The sequence below is a fragment of the Panonychus citri genome, unplaced genomic scaffold (genome assembly GCF_014898815.1).
Source record: "Panonychus citri isolate SS breed McGregor unplaced genomic scaffold, ASM1489881v1 Contig00143, whole genome shotgun sequence".
NCBI classification, from domain to species: Eukaryota; Metazoa; Arthropoda; class Arachnida; order Trombidiformes; family Tetranychidae; genus Panonychus; species Panonychus citri.
In genome coordinates this window covers 85,924-108,738 of record NW_026515548.1, presented here as the reverse complement: position 1 = coordinate 108,738, position 22,815 = coordinate 85,924, and the positions used below count along the sequence as shown (strand labels likewise).

Sequence of the window (22,815 nt, the reverse complement as noted above, 5' to 3'; positions counted from 1 at the left end):
GAAAAAGAGAGAAAGGAGAAACAAAATGCACATTTCGTCGATCGTTGTGAGTCAATGGATCGGACGATTTTTGGAATTTATGAGACTCCAAGATTCTGAACAGAGATAAGGTTTTGATAATCGATTTGATTGATGAGGTGAGATGGTTTGACTGATACTTTTTGCAAATAATTTCATCGACACCGATTCCTCTAAGATTATGCCAGAAAGCGATTATTCGTTGGATGAAATTGAAGGAACTCGATCCAAAATAAGAATTGATGATTCCCCATACGAAGAAGATTCTCTAAATGATCCAACATGGCCGTTTTTTCTCAAAGTGCTTGCTTGGTATTAGAAAAGGTGAGAAGATGTCGAAAATGATGAAGAGTATGAGTTCTGTCCTTTTTCAAGGCTCGTAACAATTTCTCCAAACACTTTTCGATTCTCTTTGTTGTCAATGGGCTTTGGTCGAGGGCTTGAGTGTAACAACCCATTGTTGCCTTTTTCCTCATGTTGATAACCGTCATTACCCTTTGTTGGTGCATTGAGATCAATTGTCGCCTCTCAGCTGATCCTTCTTCCTCCAGGGTTTCAACTGTCTTCTGTCATCGAGATGACATAAACTCAGTCCTTCGGGTCTCTTGATACAATCACCTTCAGAGAGGCTCAAGTTTTGTCCATGCAAATAGAAGAGAGATTACGATCAAATATGATTACCTATTAATCGGCCATAGGAATTCAATTAATTACAGATTTCGATTGTTGGTGTTCATTTGGATCATTGATACCAAGAGAATACGTTGATCTGTATCACGGCCTTTCATCTTTTGGACTTTCGTTTTCTTCATTGATTGATTTCTCTCTTAAATTTTTCTCTATGAAATTAATCTTCTTTCATTGAAATCCTGCAAAAAGTGATAAATGACACTAGATAGATGAAAGAGGAAATAATAATCGGTGTAGCGATTAACCAGAATAGAGATCCACGTGTGGAAAATGATTCACTGTAATCAATTTCCATCGAAGGAAGAACCGGAACAATCAGAATTAGAAAACTATAAATCAATAATACGACAACAGTAACGAGCAAAATGGCCGTTCCTATCGGTCGATCCAAATTCTAGAGAAAAGTAAGATGAGACAAACAATTAAAATCCCTCAGAGAACTTGATTCATCATCTCAACCTACCATTCTAACAATTCATTGTGAACTAATCCACTGAGATCAAAACAAGTGAAATGATCTGCTCATCTGATTAACATGAAATCGGCACAAATAAACAGGAAATTGTTTCCGATAAATTGCGAACATTTAAAACACTTGACACAAATCATAATTTTATTTGCCTTTACGGTTGACACACAGCTGAACTTCAGCTGCTGAAGTAATAAGTTATTACTCCTCTAGAGGCAAAGAGTAAAACCTACTCTTTGTTTCCCACTATTAATTTGTGAGCCAATATTTTGTTAATTTAATCTTTTCTTAGTAATTACAAGAAATTGTGTTAACTTTCTCAGTTGGAATGGAAATCTGGGTAAGTAGATTGTCAGTTTTGTTTAAAAGAACATGAGACATTTTTCCAAAATACCAGAAAATAGAAAATATTTATTGAAATTTTAAATGATAACAAGATTGACAATGTTGAGCTTTTGCATTGGCTTGATTTTGTAAAAATATATACACAATAAGAATATTTTTTATTGGAAATTTTGATTAACAATGAATAGAAAACTGTAATTAGTTGATTAGATGAGACAATGTCTCAAGTTTCATCAAAAGAATAGTTTTTGACTACCAGATGATCAATTGGTTCTAATTTTTCTTCATTTTCTCTTTCTTTCTCAGCAGATTCAACTTGAGATGAAACTGTTGGTCCCGATGAACACATGGGAACCTTTTCCTTTGGCGGTTGAAGAGGATTCGTTTGAAGCTCGGTGACTACATTGTTGGTGGTGGAAAATGGCTCTGGAGATATTGATTGTGGTTTCCAATTGGTGTATAAATTGGTGAATATCGTATCAACATTTGGCTTTTCTCTGGAAAAAAGTTCATCATAATTGGCGTTAGAAACTGCATTTATCATAGGCTTTGGCTTCGAAGATGATGGTATCAGTGCAGGCAGTGGTAACGGCATTGTCTCCAACAGAGATGCCAAATCGTTGACGTACATCAGGTCACTGAGGTTACGATAGATATGAACCGGATGTTGGTTGGTCAAACCAGGTTTAAGAAGAGCTGTTGTTACTGAGGTCATTTCAGAACCTTCATCTAAACTCTCAGTGCTTCCAGTTTGATTGCTCGTCTCTGCGCTAATTTGATCTGTTATTGAATTTACTTGAAATTGCTCCTGGTGAGCCTTGGCAACTCTCTGGTGATTCATTTCCGTTCCTGCAGATGAGCTTAAAATAACTGTGAATATGTTGGCGGTGGTGATCCGTTAATAGATTTGGTACAATGAAGACGAGACCCATTGTTTCGACCAGTATTCACAAGCGCAGAAAACATTTGACCATATTGATGGTCAATATCACTTTGTCGAGGTCTACATTGCTGGTCAAAAGAATGACTCAAGCCACAAGCACCTGAACATCCAGGAATTGGTATTTCGTAACCTTCGTGATCAACTGATATGTTGAGGTATTTTGAATGGACGCTCTCAGCTCGAGATGAAGCACAATAAGTTGTCGCTGTGTCCATGGTACTATTGAAAGCACTATTGAAACCACTAGAGTCTCCACAGGTAGAAAATCTCAACTCTGAAGATGCTCCTGTTAGGAACGAAGAAAATTAAAATTAGAACGAGAAATATACTAATAATTTGCGGTGTTCGTCAAACTAAGTATGTACAGTAAAAGCTGATATTCTATTAACAAAGAATCAAGCGAAACCGGAGAGCATAAGCTCTACGATAATTTCAATTCTTTTAAATCGCATGTTTCGTATATTTTCATGTTCGAAAAGTGATTAATTAAGCAGATAAAATGTTGATTACTTTGACCCGAAGGTTTCACCGGTTATTGTTAGAGATCCAGTTGATGATTAGATGATCATCAAGCAATTGGTTAAACTACGATGTAAGGAAAGTTAACGCTTTGGATATCGTTTAATGGCCTAGAGAAAAGTCGATCTTCCAAATAGAATCCAAAATTATCAAAGGCTCCTGCAGGGGAAGGTTAAAACGCACCAACGAACGTCAATGTGTTAGATTTTATCGACATTATATTAGATGGTTAATCGACAATCAAAGAAAAATTAAAGGAAACAAAAAGCGAGACAAACACTGGACATCACAAAAGCATAAAGCAACAGGGAATTTGTTAATTGTGATCGAGAGAGAGAAAAAAGTGCAACTTGAACGTAAATCTAATGATTTACATTTTTCGAAACAACATGCGATTTAAAGACACCAGAATATCCAATTAGATTAAAAAAAAAGAAAAGAAAGTGCGATAATCAAGACGATTAATTAAAGAGGGAGATGGAGATTGGATTCAATAAAATCTTGATGGTGCAAAAGTAAATTAACAAACAAGCAACTGATTTACCGTTGGTGTAGTAGCTGTGGTTTGAAAAACTTGTGATGATTCCGTCTCCTGATGACAATTTAAGTTTTAATTCCTCCAGATAATTGAGACAAGACATAAATGTTGGTCTCATGTCTGAATTGTAACACCAGCATTGATTCATCAAAAGGAACCTATTGAGAGAGAAATCAATCAAATTAAGAGTTCAGTTTATTCGACTCGGGTGATTTTAAACACTTACATCTCCTCTAAACAGTTTGGTGGCCTTTCAGGTCGACCACCACTTCGAACATGGTTCAATACTTCTTGATTACTACGAGCTGGGTATGGTTGTTGACCTAAAGTCATAACTTCCCAAAGTAGAACACCGAATGACCAAACATCCGATTGGGTCGTGAAATGGCGTAAACTAAACTTCCGGGGCCATCCATCGAACTGGCAGCAAACCTCGCCCTCTTTACGATAATAATCATTTTATAAATATCTCGAGCTAGACCAAAGTCACCGATTTTAACGATTCTTGATTCACGGTTTTGCTCGAAACAAGACAATTTCGAGCGGCCAAATCTCTGTGAACAAAGTGCATCGCTTCCAAATATTGGCAACCTTTAGCAACATCACACAGATACTGAGAAGATCATCTAAAGTCAAATCACACTGTTTTTTTCTGTCGGTCTCTCATCTCGAAGATACGAAAGAAGATCGCCCTCCATGAGCTCTAATAAAATGGAATTATTTCCCGGATCAAGACAAACACCAAGAACTTTAAGAATGTGTGGATGTTTGAAGTTCCCCATGATTTTAGCTTCTTTCATGAAATCATCTTTTTCTTGTTCTGATGCATCTGATTTTAATTTCTGTGAAAAAATCAACTCAATTAGTGTTATTAATGGTATAATTGATCAGCCATTAGAATTAAAGAGAATTACCTTTATCGCAACGGGCAATGAAGCATCGAGGCCTGACAAGCTCAGGATCAGTGAACAAGCCACGAAATACTTGACCAAAAGCTCCACAACCCAAACGATCTGTTTGTTTGAATTGACTTGGTGAAATTAATCTGATAGACGACAATTCATTTTCTATTCCAGTATCTCTGTTAATAATAATGATGAACGAGTAATCAAATGATTATTTTCTTTGATCAAGTATCTTTTGTGAATCGTTTAAATTGTAATAAACTTACCCTGGTAGATAGAGTCTATTGTCTTCATGGGGATGATCTGGAAGTTGGGTCAAGCTGATTAGATTTCGTTCATGTCCTCGTTCAGATTCCTTGAGAACTTCTTTCTCATTAGTTTGCGATTTCATGACTAGATTATTAAGGGTTTAGGGTTAAAGTGGTTAATGGAAGCGAAAAGGAGTAAAACAAGCAATTAGCAAACAATTAAAGATTTAAAGCCAAGACAAGCAGTTAAGTAATCATTTCATTAGTAATTGTTAATTATTTTACCTTTTCTGGCAACAAAAGCAAAATAATAAAAACATTAATGATCCAAGAATAGTCAAACAAAGAGTCTTGAAATCGGCTGAAGATGAAGGATGAATAATCAAGATCTCATGGTCAGCAGTTGAGGACAAAGGGCATCGGTTGAACCGTTGGATGGACCAAAACAAGGAGATTAATTTGTCATCCAAAGCGAATGAATTATGATAAATCTCCTCTCCATCTGGATTAACCTCTTCCTTGCACAATTCAGTTCCTGAGATCCAGTAAAATGTATCATCATGGTGAACCAAACCAGCTAATTATTCCAATTCGCAGACAAAATTGTCAAGTTTATACCAAAATTGTTAGAGAAGCTGTTACGAGATATTTTTCACCACGATACCCAATTTTTCTACGACAATTAAAATCTTTTAATTTCTAAAACAATCCAATCAATACATTATATATACCAAGGTGGAGGAAATTAATGATACCGTTTTCGGAATTTTTTATTTAAGAATCAGAATATTCAAGAATTATGAAAAAATTGTGAATAGAGAGCTGAAAGTCTCAACTTTCGAAATAAGTTGAAAAAATTATTAAAAATTCAGTAGTTTTGCTAATTAATTAATTTTTCTAAAAATGTCCATTTTGAAAAATTTTAATTTGAAAAGTCCCATAGACTTAACATGGAGGAAAAGTTCAATTTAACATGTAAAAATTTTCCTCTTAAACTTTTCCGGTTTTTTGTATCCTTTTCTATGTTAAAACTCTAAAAAATTTAAAAAGAGGCAATTGCACTAAATGGACAATTGCGAGGATATTATTTAACTAACGAAAAAATTAATTTCAGATTTATTAATTTGACATACGAGAGCAGCATAACAATCAAAAAAATCATTTCTATCAATAGTTTTCGAAACATAATTAATTTTCAAAATCGGTATCATTAATTTCCTCCACCTTGGTACATTATACATAAATAAATACAATAAAACAAAATCTACTAAATTTTATTGTTTGTTTAATTAAGATTCACATGCTTCACATTGAGTCTCAAATTTTTTCATGAGGATTCATTTTTCTTTTTGATTTTGTTCTCGCTTCATCAAAAATATATTGCATTCATTTATATGCATTGTAATTAAATTTCCCGCAAATTCATTTTTCAACGCCCCCTCAATAAGCCACACCCCCACAATAGGCTACACCCCTAATTGGACATCATTGTCAATAGAGTGTCAGTTGTCATTTTCATTCTAGCTTTCATTCTCTCCACTTCTTCTTATTCTGCCATCTTTTTCAGTTTAATTATTTTCCAGCATCAATGGCTCCTAAAGCTTGGAGAAAAGCCAATAAAAAGAAGACAGCGGCCAGAACAAAAGCCAAAGCTGCTGAATTGAAATCAAAGGGTTTGGCAGACCCGAAGTTTCTAAGGCACTTGCCAAAAAGGCAAGAAAACATCAATACCGTCAAGTCCGGGCCGCTGCGGGGGCAATAGATGAATTTTCGGAGGTCACAACTCCTCAAACAAGAACAAAAGAGGAAATTGAAAGCTCAGGGAGGAGGGAAAACAGGAGAAGGAAACTGCCGTAAAGAGGTTTGAAAAAGCACGCGAGTTCGCGGTGATAGCTGACTCGCTGCTTGGAAAAGTTCTAACGGCCTTGCCTCGCCCTGCTGAAAAAGAGATTCTAAAACGCATTCATATTAATAAAAAAATAAACTATGGCCAAAAAGATAAAAAATAAAATAAATGAAATATATTAAAACAAAAACAACAAAAAACAATAAAAAATAAAAAAAAATACAAAAATAACAAAAAACAGGTTACAATAGGTTCCCCATTCACTTCAAATATCCCTTTCCCCCAACCTAACCTAACCTAACCTGACCATATTGTTTCAAAAATTGCTAAAAATGAATTAATAGGGTTTCTCATGAACTTGACAAATAAAATATTGTATATATTGCGCTTCTTGCGTACATTATCTTTTCACTCTTGTATGAAACTCCCAAAGTTACAGTTACAGTACGAGAAACAATGGAACCTGTGTAAAACTTGTTTTGTTAACTTGGTTTCCTGGTGCACCTAGCAGGGTTTGTAAACTGCGTCTCCAGCGTAACCAGTGTAGAATGCATCCTCGCTTCAAATGCAATGCATCATATGCTATCCCTTTTTTCTTCCCTTATGTTTGCCTAATTTATGTTATGTTTTGTTGTTATGCAATCGTAATTGCACATATTGCACGTATTATATTAATTGTACGCTATTCGATAATTCGTTCCTGGTCATTATTGACTCTTTCAATCTCTCCGTATTGATTCGCATTCATGGTTGCTTTGTTTAGTTTGGTTAACGAACCCACTTCAGAATCAATATCGATACATTTGTACAATCGAACGAAAATGGGATGTAAACATAAATTGCTGAGATAAGCTTTAAACCTTTTCCATTTTTATCCGAATACAATTATTAAGAATCAGAATACAAGTTAACCTTGGCATCAGAAAAACCAAATCAAATCAACACGTGCCACAGAGCTTATTTCCATAATTCCGATCTGAAATGACAGCTGCAACTTATAATTTGAGATACCATCAAGTTGTTTACTTATTGCATCCAATTTTGCAACTTTATCATTATCAGTTTTTGTTGACGAAGCATACTTTTCAATTGTCTCGACCAGTGAATCGTAAGGTGAGTAATCAGCAGTCTCTGATTTTTTCCATTTACTTATGGATGCTTTGAGCTTTTCGAAAGCTGACCCATCTTTATTGATAACAGCAGATGAAAATGAGTTGATGGAAGACTCTTGAATATCACCATCCTCATTGTTTGCCGGTTCTTTACAGAAATCAGCAAGAGTTAAAGTTTCTCACAAATTGCAAGTAATCCAATCTTGCATCATTTTTTCAATATGCTCCTTACAATCTGCCTTACTCTGGCTGGTATCGGACAATTGAGTTATTAGGTCGGCAAATAATGCTGCAGTATTCCTATGGCCAGCTCCTTGTAAGGCTATCCTTTTATTTAGACGTCTTTGTCCAAAATAACCGCATGACTCGGATCTTTTGGAGCTCTTTCCAAAGAGGTATCGTTACTGTTGTTGGTGTTGTCATCGTCGGTCTCAATATCAACCAATTTTTGCTTAGTTGATCCATGATTCAATGTTATTCGGTTATCACGCTGCAGACCTGGAATTGAGTTAAAGATAATAAGAGAAGTAAAAACACCAAAAGAAAAACTATTATAGAATTATTTATCAGAATCAGTTGAAATCATTGACGAACATCAATGTGAGTGTTATAATTACCATTAACAACATCTTGTTCACAACAAGATGATTCGTCGACAGTATCAAGGTTATCAGCAAGTGGTTCAATCAATGTAGTCAAGGTTGGTTGCTGTTGTGCTTGGCCATTTACTTATTCCAACAAGCTATCAGTGATAATGTGTTTTAAAGGTGGTGGTGATAAATCTGGTTATTAAAATTAAAACAAACGCAAACAAAAGAAATTGGAACATCAAAAATACAGATAAAGATAAAAGTGAGAAATTCTGTAAGCATTCAGCTTTCTTGTTTATTAGTAGAATATACTTTACCTTTGTTGTTGTTATTGTTGTGCTTCTGTCCAACTCGACTAGTAGTAGGTTTATCAAACCCATCAAGTCCAATAGATTGTTGTTTGTTAACTTTCGACATATTATGCATAACTGTGATATCGTTATCCGTTAATATCTTGTATCAATTGTAAGATATGAAAGGTATTCCAAAAAGGATCGTCAAAAACGTCCAAAATCCAAAAGAAAAGCAGAATTAATAAATCTGATATAAGTATACAGGTAGAAAAGGAAAAAAAGTAGAAATTAATGTAGGTAAACTGTACAATAATAATATGCATACAAAGCTTCCATATACATATATATATGTATATATATATGTGTGTGAACAGGAGTATGTATGTATATAAATACAATGTAGACAATGTTCAGGTTGATAACAGGGTTGCCCCCATCTCGATTTGAACAACGTCTACATTGTATTTAGATACATACATACACCTGTACATACACACATATATATGGATACACTGTATGCATGGTATAACATGCCCGTATGAAGCCATGTTATGAATGTATGACTTCATACAATTATCAAAACCGCACAGGGTTGCCCCCGTCTCGGTATGATCATTGTATGAAGTCATACACAGCATGCACCCATGTGCCATGCTTACCGGAAAAATGATGTTATCCGGTCGGTGTCCTAACTGCAAATGACCACTGGTCAACTGATGACTTGGGTTGTCCACTGGAGGGCGTTGTCAGTTTAAATGTTGTTGCCAGGGATGCGTGCTCAAAGGGAGGAGTCAAGTATCAGCATGTCAGTATCGACAGTGCTGCCAGAAGCGCGCAATTCAAATTAATCAAAAGAATATAATGAAAAAAGCACAATTTAACAAAGCTAAATGCTAGATATGAACAGAAAATGAATGGCCTACTAAAGTTAGCAATGTTTAATAAATGTATAAGGATTTTGAACGGAATATGGTACGCCGTCCCCATATATATCGTGAATTGTCACAAAAATCTATTGGCATGGGTTTATATATTAAAAAGATGCTTATTAACATTAGTGCAGTTTGTTTTTGACATTGAGAACATCGTGAAGAACCTCTCTGAATGCCCAAAAACCTCTTTTTGTGAAAAAACCAAGAAATATGGTACGCCGTCCCCATATATATAGTGAATTGTCACAAAAATCTATTGGCATGGGTTTGTATATTGAAACGATGTTTATTAACGTTATTTAAGTTTGTTTTTGACATTAAAATATCATACAAAATGTCCAACAATGCTACAAAACCACTTTTTGTGAAAAAACCGAAATATGGTACGGTTTACCCATGTAGATTTTCACAGAAAAGTTATGGTCATGTTTTTGTACATTGTATGTTAAAATGATTTTTTAACTTTATTACAAAATGATTTAACGTTATGGAGTTAGTTCAGGTTAGGTTAGGAATGGAATTGGGAAAGAGATTGTATTTAAGGGTGCAGGAAAGGGAAACCTAATCATTTTTGGCTCTCTATTTAGGGCCATAAAGCCTTTTCAGTAGCTGCTCTTCAGCAAGAGGAAGCAAAGTAGTTTGGACTTTGCCGAGCATAGAGTCAGCTATGACGGCCAACTCTCAGTCTCGTTCAAAATCCTGAATGGCAGCTGCCTTCTCTACCAGTGCCTCCTCCCTAGCCTTTTCTATTGTTTCTGGGCACTTCTCCTTATCATAAGGAGCAGTAGCCTCAGAAAACTTTTTAATCGAGCCACTGAACCTTCTGGTTGCCTCTTTGCAGCATTCCTGGCTTTTTTGGCCACTTTCTCAGCAATCTTCGGGTCAGCAATACCCTTAGATGCCATTTCATCACCAATTGCAGCTGATCTTGCTGCTGCACGTTTTTTGTTACTTTTCACCACTGTTTGGCCATAGCTGTTAAGCAAAAAAATAACCTAATAAAGATTGCAGATGAATGAGAAAAGAGTAAGAGTGAAAATAAGTGGGTGATTGAGTGTGAGATGGTGAATGTCTAAATCTCAAATGACTCCTGATCAATTGCTGACTTTGTGTTGTCAACAGGGAACGTACACATATCAGATAACTTCATACAATTGCTTGTATACCTCATGTTCCTATGAGTTATCAACTTGTTTGAATTGTCGTGTATTGCTTGTCTTGGTACACTGTGTTTTTGTACTTAATCAAAAACTTAACACTACCTGGTTGATCCTGCCAGTAGTCATATGCTTGTCTCAAAGATTAAGCCATGCATGTCTAAGTACATACTTTAACAAAGTGAAACCGCGAATGGCTCATTAAATCAGTTACGGTTCCTCGGATATTCCATTTTACATGGATAACTGTGGTAATTCTAGAGCTAATACATGAACAAGTGCTCCAACCAATCAGTTTTTCGGAATTGATTCGGAAGGAACGCATTTATTCGTACAAGACCAATGGTCCATTAAGCCATGTTCATGCTTCGGCCTGTTCATGGTGGGCCTAGTGATACTCTTTCGAGAGTATTGCAAGACTTTAAATGACTTTGAATAACTGAGCAAATCGTATAGCCTCTGTGCTGACGATGTATCCCTCAAGCAACTGCCTTATCAACTTTCGATGGTAGATTATGCGCCTACCATGGTTGTAACGGGTAACGGGGAATCAGGGTTCGATTCCGGAGAGGGAGCCTTAGAAACGGCTACCACATCCAAGGAAGGCAGCAGGCGCGCAAATTACACAATCCCAGTACGGGGATGTAGTGACGAAAAATAACGATACGGGACTCTATTGAGGCCCCGTAATCGGAATGAGCACAACTTAAATCCTTTAACGAGGATCTATTGGAGGGCAAGTCTGGTGCCAGCAGCCGCGGTAATCCCATGATACAGTGTCCTTATGATAAGTAGTGACCCCTGGCGGTGACCTTGAGAACCAATTTGGCTTTTTAAAGCTTAAATATAATGACACACTTCAATTTTGATTGGTTGTTATTCTATTGGGGTGGCTTTTGGAGCCTCCCCTCATTGTGATATAATAGAATAGATTACTATATTTACGTCATTTCTAGTTTAAGTTCAACAGTGTAAACAACAAAAAGTTAATTGTGAATTTTGGGTGAATTTCAACCAATTTGTCTACAACAAAAAGTCAATTGTGAATTTTGGGTGAATTTCAACCCATTCGTCTACAACGAAAGTGTAAACTGTGAATTTTAGATGATCTTCAGTCGTTCAACTTTTAACCGTGAATCAACGACAATGGAACAGTTTTATATATCAGTTCTCAATAAACTTGTTTACTTCGAGCAGCAATTCCAACTTACAGGTGTGGATAATCTACGAGATAAAATTCTGGATTACTTCAGTGAACTATATAAAATGAAAGCCGAAGCAGAAACCGTAAATGTAACTTCAAGTAATGATAATCATGTTACACTGGAAAATATCAAATGGTACAATACAATAATAAATGAAATTTACCTTTTATATGAGTTCACATACGAAGAAGGGTTCTTCAGGTTATTGACGCGTCTTCAAAATTTCATGAAAGCCAAGATTCAACAACTGAAATTTATAGAAAATCAAGTGTCAACAAGTACAAATAATTGAAAAGTGTACACATATAAGAAACAGTTTATAAAAGTATCTGTAAATTTAAATTATAATAAATTGATATTGACCAATTATTGTGTCTATTTTTAAATTTAATCCTTGGATAAATATTCCGTCACAGTCATTCAAATAAAAAATTTTGTCCTCAAAAAAAACATGGCTAGTAGAATAATAAATCAGGACACTGCAAGGAATAAAATGACTGCTCTAACAAATCGGGCTCAACATCTACGGAAACGAATAGAAGAGATGGGTTGGTCAGGTATAAATGAATGGACGTATGGTATACGAGAAACCGTGAAATCCACATATATTAAAACGTAAATTACCGAAAAGAACACCCTGCTTACCCTCTGTTGTGAATTGATTGAAGTCGATATTATACGGATGCAAATCTTACGAGGATTAATTGAAAATATACACGCTCCTACTCTATTATGTATACTCTAATTAAATATCTTCCACGATTTCGCTTCTGATTAGAGTTTAACCGAATAAACAAATTCAAATAAAATTTATATGTCAAACTTAGTATTTAATTTTTGATTATCTTATATTTTTTCCATTAAAATATTTCTGTTTTTGTTTAACAAAATTTGTTTCAAAGCTCTTTACAGATGATGTTTTTTTTATAAATTCATAATTGAGAAATCAGAATTTTAATTGAATATAACAGGTAGTGGGGTATATAATGGGTTTATTTCAAGGTTTTTTATGTTATATAATAGCTGAATACGAATTATATCAATTTCATTCAATTGACATACATAATTATATGTTGAACTTTCTGGTGGAGGCATTTCCCTTTCCAAAACTTTCTTTATTGAGCCTGTCAAATCAAGAAACATGATGATGGTGGTGGTGGTTGTGGAGGTTGTGAGTACCAAAGAAAAGTAAAACATGGATAGAGAACAAAGAAAACAGAGAGAAAAAAAGAAAATAGAAAATTCAATTAATTCGGACAATCCAAAACACTCAAGTTGCTGTCAGTAAGTCACAATTTTCTTAATTCTTTTGAGTGTTAATCCTTTTCTTCATTAGGAAAACTGAGAGAGAAACAATAAACTCACCGAAAATCCAAGTATTCCAAACTTCGGATTCCAAATCTCGGATCAAAACAATTGTCGCATAAATTGCTAGTAAATGAAAAATCGTTAATACAATTACATTTTCTACACTTTTCTCAAGCTCTGATTGTCGATCCATATCATACATGTGAGTTGTACTATTCACGAACCAAGTAAAATATAGACTATTCACATATCGCCGAATAACCGCAATTAGAAGTGATGTCGATATTGATTCAGACCATACATAGACTGGAACCAACCACGGAATTAGAATGATGAAAAGACATAACAAATCGGATATAATTTGAAAAAGAAAGAAAGAGAGAGAGAGAAATGAAGAAAATAGAAAATTCAATTAATTCAGACAATCCAAAACACTCAAGTTGCTGTCAGTAAGTCACAATTTCTTTAATTCTTTTGAGTTCGATGAGTTTATTGTTTCTCTCTCAGTTTTCCTAATGAAGAAAAGGATTAACACTCAAAAGAATTAAGAAAGTGTGACAGCAACTTGAGTGTTTTGGATTGTCCGAATTAATTGAATTTTCTATTTTCTTTTTCTCTCTGTTTTCTTTGTTCTCTATCCATGTTTTACTTTTCTTTGGTACTCACAACCTCCACAACCACCACCATCATCATGTTTCTTGATTTGACAGGCTCAATAAAGAAAGTTTTGGAAGGAAATGCCTCCACCAGAAAGTTCAACATATTATGTATGTCAATTGAATGAAATTGATATAATTCGTATTCAGCTATTATATAACATAAAACCTTGAAATAAACCCATTATATACCCCTACCTGTTATATAATTAAAATTCTGATTTCTCAATATGAATTTATAAAAAAAACATCATCTGTAAAGAGCTTTGAAACAAATTTTGTTAAACAAAAACAGAAATATTTTAATGGAAAAAATATAAGATAATCAAAAATTAAATACTAAGTTTGACATATAAATTTTTATTTGAATTTGTTTATTCGGTTAAACTCTAATCAGAAGCGAAATCGTGCGGAAGATATTTAATTAAGAGTATACATAATAGAGTTAGTAGGAGCGTGTATATTTTCAATTAATCCTCGTAAGATTTGCATCCGTATAATATCGACTTCAATCAATTCACAACATAGAGGGTAAGCAGGGTGTTCTTTTCCGGGTAATTTACGTTTTAATATATGTGGGATTTCACGGTTTCTCGTATACTCATACGTCCATTCATTTATACCTGACCAACCCATCTCTTCTATTCGTTTCCGTAGATGTTGAGCCCGATTTGTTAGAGCAGTCATTTTATTCCTTGCAGTGTCCTGATTTATTATTCTACTAGCCATGTTTTTTGAGGACAAAATTTTTATTTGAATGACTGTGACGGAATATTTATCAAGGATTAAATTTAAAATAGACACAATAATTAGTCAATATCAATTTATTATAATTTAAATTTACAGATACTTTTATAAACTGTTTCTTATATGTACACTTTTCAATTATTTGTACTTGTTGACACTTGATTTTCTATAAATTTCAGTTGTTGAATCTGGCTTTCATGAAATTTTGAAGACGCGTCAATAACCTGAAGAACCCTTCTTCGTATGTGAACTCATATAAAGGTAAATTTCATTTATTATTGTATTGTACCATTTGATATTTTCAGTGTAACATGATTATCATTACTTGAAGTTACATTTACGGTTTCTGCTTCGGCTTTCATTTTATAGTTCACTGAAGTAATCCAGAATTTTATCTCGTAGATTATCCACACCTGTAAGTTGGAATTGCTGCAAGTAAACAAGTTTATTGAGAACTGATATATAAACTGTTCCATTGTCGTTGATTCACGGTTAAAAGTTGAACGACTGAAGATCATCTAAAATCACAGTTTACACTTTCGTTGTAGACGAATGGGTTGAAATTCACCCAAAATTCACAATTAACTTTTTGTTGTTTACACTGTTGAACTTAAACTAGAAATGACGTAAATATAGTAATCTATTCTATTATATCACAATGAGGGAGTAAAAAAGGCTCCCAAAAGCCACCCCAATAGAATAACAACCAATCAAAATTGAAGTGTGTCATTATATTTAAGCTTTAAAAAGCCAAATTGGTTCTCAAGGTCACCGCCAGGGGTCACTTCTTATCATAAGGACACTGTATCATGGTTTCATATAGAATATGCTAGAAATTTACCTGTATATAGGGACACACGGTATAGACACCCGGTATGATCACCCTGTATAGACATACTATAGGAACATTTTAGACCGTTTGAGACACCCTGTGTAAAAATGGGCCAGAGATGTACTTTTTATACTACTTTCATACCTATTGGGTCCACTGAAAATGAAGTAGACGTAGTTGTTAGGGACTTTACTTGTTCTCACGAACTTGTACGGCCCCGCATCACTCTCTTCTGGTGGTTACTTTAATAGTGTATTGACACTATTAACCAAATCCCTACCAAAGTCCGTAGGTTTAACTACCTTACGTTGTCTGCGGTGTTTCGCGAAAGGGAATCTGGTTAATATTCCAGAACCTGACTTGGGAGAGTTGCTCTTGTTATTTATAGCAAGAGTATATGCGGTAACGCAAACCCATATGGAGATGTTTCCAAAAGTCCTGGGGAGAGTTGTCTCTTCTTGTTAAGGTGCCAAGTCCCTGGAATCGGTTTAACCGGAGATGAGTTTCAGCACCGTAGCACCGCGGCTCTTGCGGTGTCCAGAGCACTTTTGGAAACCCTTGAAAATCCATATGCGAGACTCATAAATTTCCAGTCAGACCGTACCCATATCCGCAGCAGGTCTCCAAGGTGAACAGCCTCTGGTCACTAGACTAATGTAGATAAGGGAAGTCGGCAAAGCGGATCCGTAACTTCGGGAAAAGGATTGGCTCTGAAAACTGAGCTGGTCGGGCTAAAGCCAGAAGCAAGTACTACATTGTACTGAGACTGGATGAAATTTCTATGTTATTTATAGCATAGTTATAGATTCTGGACTTGTGTCTTTGTGATCTTGTGTATGACTATAGCTAGGATCCTTTACCCATTATAGCTTAGCAGAGCTTCGGTTATGTTAACTATGATGGTGTAGAGGGTAATCCTTTCGGCCAGCGAAAAACAGTTGACTCAGAACTGGCACGGACCCCGGGAATCCGACTGTCTAATGCACGATCGTGGTCGAACGCCCACTTCGCCCATCTCGGGTAAGAGGTACCATAGCTCTATTAAACATGGGAGAGGCTCATTGAGTGCTCGACAGGCAATACCAGTGCCGTCACCTGCGCTGTTAAAAGCGGGGTTGTACATCTGGAAGTCATGACCATGAGTCTTGTGTGGGCACAAGATATTGACGTGATTGACGAAAAATCCGAAGGCATACCCATTCGTTAGTTCAACCAAGCCTAGAAAACTTGGAAGAGCGGTGAAGTTTGGGGAGTCATATGCTTGTCTCAAAGATTAAGCCATGCATGTCTAAGTACATACTTTAACAAAGTGAAACCGCGAATGGCTCATTAAATCAGTTACGGTTCCTCGGATATTCCATTTTACATGGATAACTGTGGTAATTCTAGAGCTAATACATGAACAAGTGCTCCAACCAATCAGTTTCTCGGAATTGATTGGAAGGAACGCATTTATTCGTACAAGACCAATGGTCCATTAAGCCATGTTCATGCTTCGGCCTGTTCATGGTGGGCCTAGTGATACTCTTTCGAGAGTATTACAAGACTCAAAATGACTTTGAATAACTGAGCAAATCGTATAGCCTCTGTGCTGACGATGTATCCCTCAAGCAACTGCCTTATCAACTTTCGATGGTAGATTATGCGCCTACCATGGTTGTAACGGGTAACGGGGAATCAGGGTTCGATTCCGGAGAGGAGCCTTAGAAACAGCTACCACATCAAGGAAGGCAGCAGGCGCGCAAATTACACAATCCCAGTACGGGGATGTAGTGACGAAAAATAACGATACGGGACTCTATTGAGGCCCCGTAATCGGAATGAGCACAACTTAAATCCTTTAACGAGGATCTATTGGAGGGCAAGTCTGGTGCCAGCAGCCGCGGTAATTCCAGCTCCAATAGCGTATATTAAAGTTGTCTGTGGAATCAAGACGAAAGCTTTATATTATACAATCTTCCAGTAATTACTCATACTATTTTTCCCTGTGAATAGTTAACCTAATTCTACTTTAAGTTTTTCCGGCGTGTTAAATTCATTGTAGATGTGGCACTAAACACATAAAAGTTAGAGTGGACCCCATCAGGGTGGTCCGGAGCGATCTGGTTGATTTGTAATATAGAGGCGAGTCAGGCGTTAACCAACTGATCACCTCCGCGCGGTAACGAACGGTAACGAAAGGACGGTATCTCTATTCCGGGACTAACCTTCAGCAATGAAGGCGTGACGGTAAATGTCGGCGTTGAGTTACGACTAGTTCACTCTAGTGTAAACTCTTAATACGTCTCTCATGGAGGAAACACTCTTCGGAGTGATGTAAACACCTGATTTCGGGCCTCTTTACACACTCACTAAGCAATTAGTAAAGCGAAGAACAATTAATCGGTGAGAGATACGTTGACAGGGAGAGTAGAAGAGAGTAAGCCTTGTTTTGCGTGTAGATCCATCTGGAACAGAGCCTTCATTTCTCTGTGGTAGCCAGGAAGCGCCTAGAAAGCGGGGAGTCGTACGAAAGTACGGCGTGGATCATGCACGAACTTGAGCGAAACCTTCATTAATTCCGAAAAGTAGCCACCTTAGTGCGGGTGTGTGAATCCTAGGGCCAAGACCAGCCTGTGCTTTCTAACGTAGGAAGATAGCTCTTATTTGAAGAGTGACGCTTCACTGTTTGGTGAAGTTCGGGTGAAGTTTCCTATCACAAGGAAACTTCTAACAGGTGCAGCCTGGATACATGGTGGTATCCTTTGAAAGACTCCCTTGGGAGAAATTCAATGGAGAATACATCATGTTGAAATGGTGAATCCTGGGTGAAGTTCTCAAGTTTGCGGTTACTTTCTAACGAATGGATCCAAACCTCTCTAACATCGATGACATGCACAGATGAAGGCTTCTGAATTAGGAATTAGTAATTAGTAATTAGACAAACCTTTAGCTATCCTTCCCTTTCCTATCATTAACTTCCCTTCCATTGTCCAAGAGTAGTTAAACTTAGGAATAGTGTTTAGAATATGCTCAAATTTACACAGTTAATAGATCAGAGACAGTGTTATGCAAGGTGTCGAAAGGTGTCGTGAGGTGTCGCAAGAAGTGTGTTAGTGTTGAGATAATTATCAGACTTTAGTAAAGACCATCAAATATACCAGTATCAGTAGTTAGTTACAAGATTCCCGTTTTGCAGACTTAGAGCTTGGAAAATTCAGTTTAGTGCAATTCAGTTAGCAGTAGTTAGTCGCATTAGTTTCACATAGTGTCAGATATTTTCAATAGAATCAGATCAGGAATTAGCAAGACTCAAAGCAGCCATACAGATAGATTTTAGTAAAGTAGCCATCCTTCAATTCATCAGATTATAAGACATCAGCTCAGTAATAGGATCAGAAGAGACATCGTTTAGCTCACAAGCAACATAAGAATTAGGATTATAGTAGTTAGATAAAGCAAGAAGTTAGTAAAAAGTACAAAAAGTAGCACAGATAGTCAGATCAACGTTTCCACTAATCCAACACACAGAACAAGATTAGTAACCAAAATTTTAGCCACATGACTATACCATGAACTCACCTCATAGATAGCATTTTAGCCTTCAGTTTTAACATCTTTTATTCGCCTGACTCCTCTCTATACGCAGATTGACAGGGTAGCTCTTGACTCACCCAAAGGGGTCCCTCGAGTCTTACAATCGCAAACTTATACAAATTATCCAATAAGCTATCAATCAATCAATATACTATAGAGTTTTTGTCTCCACAGGCTGGCGACCTAGTTTTAGTACTTAGTACAATTATCATTTTTAATAAGTCAAAATAACATTACAAATTTAACATGGCCACAGGCATCAAAGAAATAGAGAAGCTCCAAGAGGAAGTTAGATCATATGTACAAAGTGTAGCAAGCAAAGTAACAAAAGGCCAGGGTGTTTCATCCTCACAAAGCTTACCAAGATCGTAAATGTTGCCCATGAAATGTCTCAAGATATAAGTCGCCTTAATGGCAAAGTTGAAGGTCTCCAATACGCTTTTGACTCACAAACTAAGAACTTAGCCAAGAAAGTAGAAGAGATCACAGTCCAGAGCCAAACAGTCAGTCGCGTGCAAGAAAAAGAAACAGATGAACCAAAGTCTTATGCTTCAGTAGCAAAACTAATACAACTTGAGAAAAAAGACTGCACACAAACTATCGTTGTTAAGAAGAAAGGGGTAAATAACCCAAAGATTCTTTTAGAACAGTTCCTCGACAAAATAGACCCAATAGCAAGACCTTGGCGTGTAGATAATATACGCATGACATTCGATAATCCATCTTTAGTAATTAGAACAAAAGATCCGCTAACAATAAGTCAGATAGGCCTAACTTCCAAGTACGGCTTCGAACATAAGGTGATTAAGAAACGCAGACCACTCATGATTATCAAGAATGTCGCACGGGATATCGATAAGAATACCATTATTACCCTTCTAGCCAACCAAAACTCCTTCTCCGCAGACGAGATGAAACTTAAGTTCGAAACTGGTAACAAGCACTCGAACGCTTGTGACCTTGTGATTGAGACATCAGTTGAACTACGGAAAAAGTTATTAAAAACTGGTTGTATTTACGTCCACCACTCACGATGTCGAGTCGAAGATTATTTCAAATTAGTAAAATGTTACAAGTGTCAGGGATATGGTCACATATCTAAACACTGTAAAAGAGATGAGATCTGCATTCACTGCTCTGAAAAACACGCGACCAAGCTTTGTCCCAACTTAGATAAACCGCCGCTGTGTATTAACTGTAAGAGATCAACCAGAGATGCGAAACATAAGTCTACAGACCCATGTTGCCTCATGCGGTCAATAGCAATGAAACATCAAGTTCAGGCATTCAATTATTCATTTGATGACATTTAATACCTTGAGATATTCACTAGAAACATATTCCACCAGAAGTATACACTCAATACACAATGGAGCATTTTAGACTAATTTTACTAATCAATTAACATAATTATTATATTTCCCTTTTTATCCCTTTTAACCTTTTAACCTCTCTTCTTCTTCATCACTGTCAATCACGACCTCTGTCTTCTCATGAGTAATTTAGTCGGCAACAAGTCAAAAACCCCTCAAGCTGTCAGAGTTTCTTCTCAGACAAACTTGTTTGCTCTGTTTATGTTACTTCTGTCAGCTTTTTTAACCATGTTATGACTCTTCAAGATACGAACATATCTTGTTGAGAAACAGACATAAATCACATGAGTACTCGTCAGCGCATGTGCGTATCTTACAAGAACACGGCATGCGCTGCAATGTCTCATGACTTAGTCCGAAATTTTTACTGAGAAGACAACAGGCTCTGATGACAGTGATGAAAATAAATAACCACATACGAGAATCACCAAAGCAACTTAGACGGGAACACATGTAGTTTAGATTAGAGATCCTAGGGATCTACTCTTAGTAATAAAGTCGCCGTCACACAACATGACTTTAATTAGTCGAAGTGGCGGGGTGGATGGTGGGCCGACTTTGCGTGTTCCCGTATATTAAAGTTGTCTTGGCCCTAGGATTCACACACCCGCACTAAGGTGGCTACTTTTCGGAATTAACGAAGGTTTCGCTCAAGTTCGTGCATGATCCACGCCGTACTTTCGTACGACTCCCCGCTTTCTAGGCGCTTCCTGGCTACCACAGAGATATGAAGGCTCTGTTCCAGATGGATCTACACGCAAAACAAGGCTTACTCTCTTCTACTCTCCCTGTCAACGTATCTCTACACAGATTAATTGTTCTTCGCTTTACTAATTGCTTAGTGAGTGTGTAAAGAGGCCCGAAATCAGGTGTTTACATCACTCCGAAGAGTGTTTCCTCCGTGAGAGACGTATTAAAAGTTTCCACTAGAGTGAACTAGTCGTAACTCAACGCCGACATTTACCGTCACGCCTTCATTGCTGAAGGTTAGTCCCGGAATGGAGATACCGTCCATTGGTTTACCGTCTGTTACCTCGTGGAGGTGACCAGTTGGATATCGCCTGACTCCGCCTCTATATTACAAATCAACCAGATCGCTCCGGACCACCCTGATGGGGTCCACTCTAACTTTTATGTGTTTAGTGCCACATCTACAATGAATTTAACACGCCGGAAAAACTTAAAGTAGAATTAGGTTAACTATTCACAGGGAAAAATAGTATGAGTAATTACTGGAAGATTGTATAATATAAAGCTTTCGTCTTGATTCCACAGACCTGTGCTTTCTAATATAGGAAGATAGCTCTTATTTGAAGAGTGATGCTTCACTGTTTGGTGAAGTTCGGTGTAAGTTTCCTATCACTAGGAAACTTCTAACAGGTGCAGCCTGGATACATGATGGTATCCTTTGAAAGACTCCCTTGGGAGAAATTCAATGGAAAATACATCATGTTGAAACGGTGAATCTTGGGTGAAGTTTTTGGTGTGCGGTTACTTTCTAACGAATGGATCCAAACCTCTCTAACATCGATGACATGCACAGATGAAGGCTTCTGACTTAGGAATTAGAAATTAGTAATTAGACATACCTTTAGCTATCCTTCCCTCTCCTATCATTAACTTCCCTTCCATTGTCCAAGAGTAGTTAAACTTAGGAATAGTGTTTAGAATATGCTCAAATTTACACAGTTAATAGATCAGAGACAGTGTTATGCAAGGTGTCGAAAGGTGTCGTGAGGTGTCGCAAGAAGTGTGTTAGTGTTGAGATAATTGTTAGACTTTAGTAAAGACCATCAAATATACCAGTTTCAGTACTTAGTAACAAGATTCCCGTTTTGCAGACTTAGAGCTTGAAAATTCAGATTAGTGTAATTCAGTTAAAAGTAGTTAGTCATTATCAGTTTCCCATAGTGTTAGATATTTTTCAATAGATTAGAATAGGAATTAGCAAGACTTGTAGCAGCCATACAGATAGTACTTAGTAAAAATAGCCATCCATCAATCAAACCATTAGATAGTAAGACATCAGCTTAGTGTTAGGATCAAAGAAGACTTCGTTAGTTTACTAGTAACATAGAGATCACATTAGAGTAGTTAGATAACACTAATAGTTAGAAAAGAGTTAGTTCAAAAACAGAAAGAAAGACAGAGTAACGTTTCCACTAATATAACACTTAGAATAGTTTAGTAACCAAAATTTCACCCTTATGACTGTACCACGAAATCACCTCGCAATCATTATTTTAGCCTTCAGTTTTTAACATCTTTTATTCGCCTGACTCCCCTCTATACGCAGATTGACAAGATAGCTCTTGACTTACCCAAAGGGGTCCCTCGAGTCTTTATTATTTTTCAAACTTATACAAATTATCAAACGAGTTATCAATCAATCAATCAATACTATAGAGTTTTTGTCTCCACAGGCTGGCGACCTAGTTTTAGTACATAGTACAATAATCATTTTTTTATTAAGTCAAATTAACATTACAGAAATTTTAACATGGCCTCAGGCA

The 22,815-nt window shown here is 36.5% G+C and overlaps 1 pseudogene; it reads right to left on the bottom strand.

Moving 5' to 3' along the window:
- Positions 1-1,659: 1,659 nt before the first annotated feature.
- LOC128396240 (uncharacterized) lies at positions 1,660-8,640 on the bottom strand (annotated as a pseudogene).
- Positions 8,641-22,815: the final 14,175 nt, after the last annotated feature.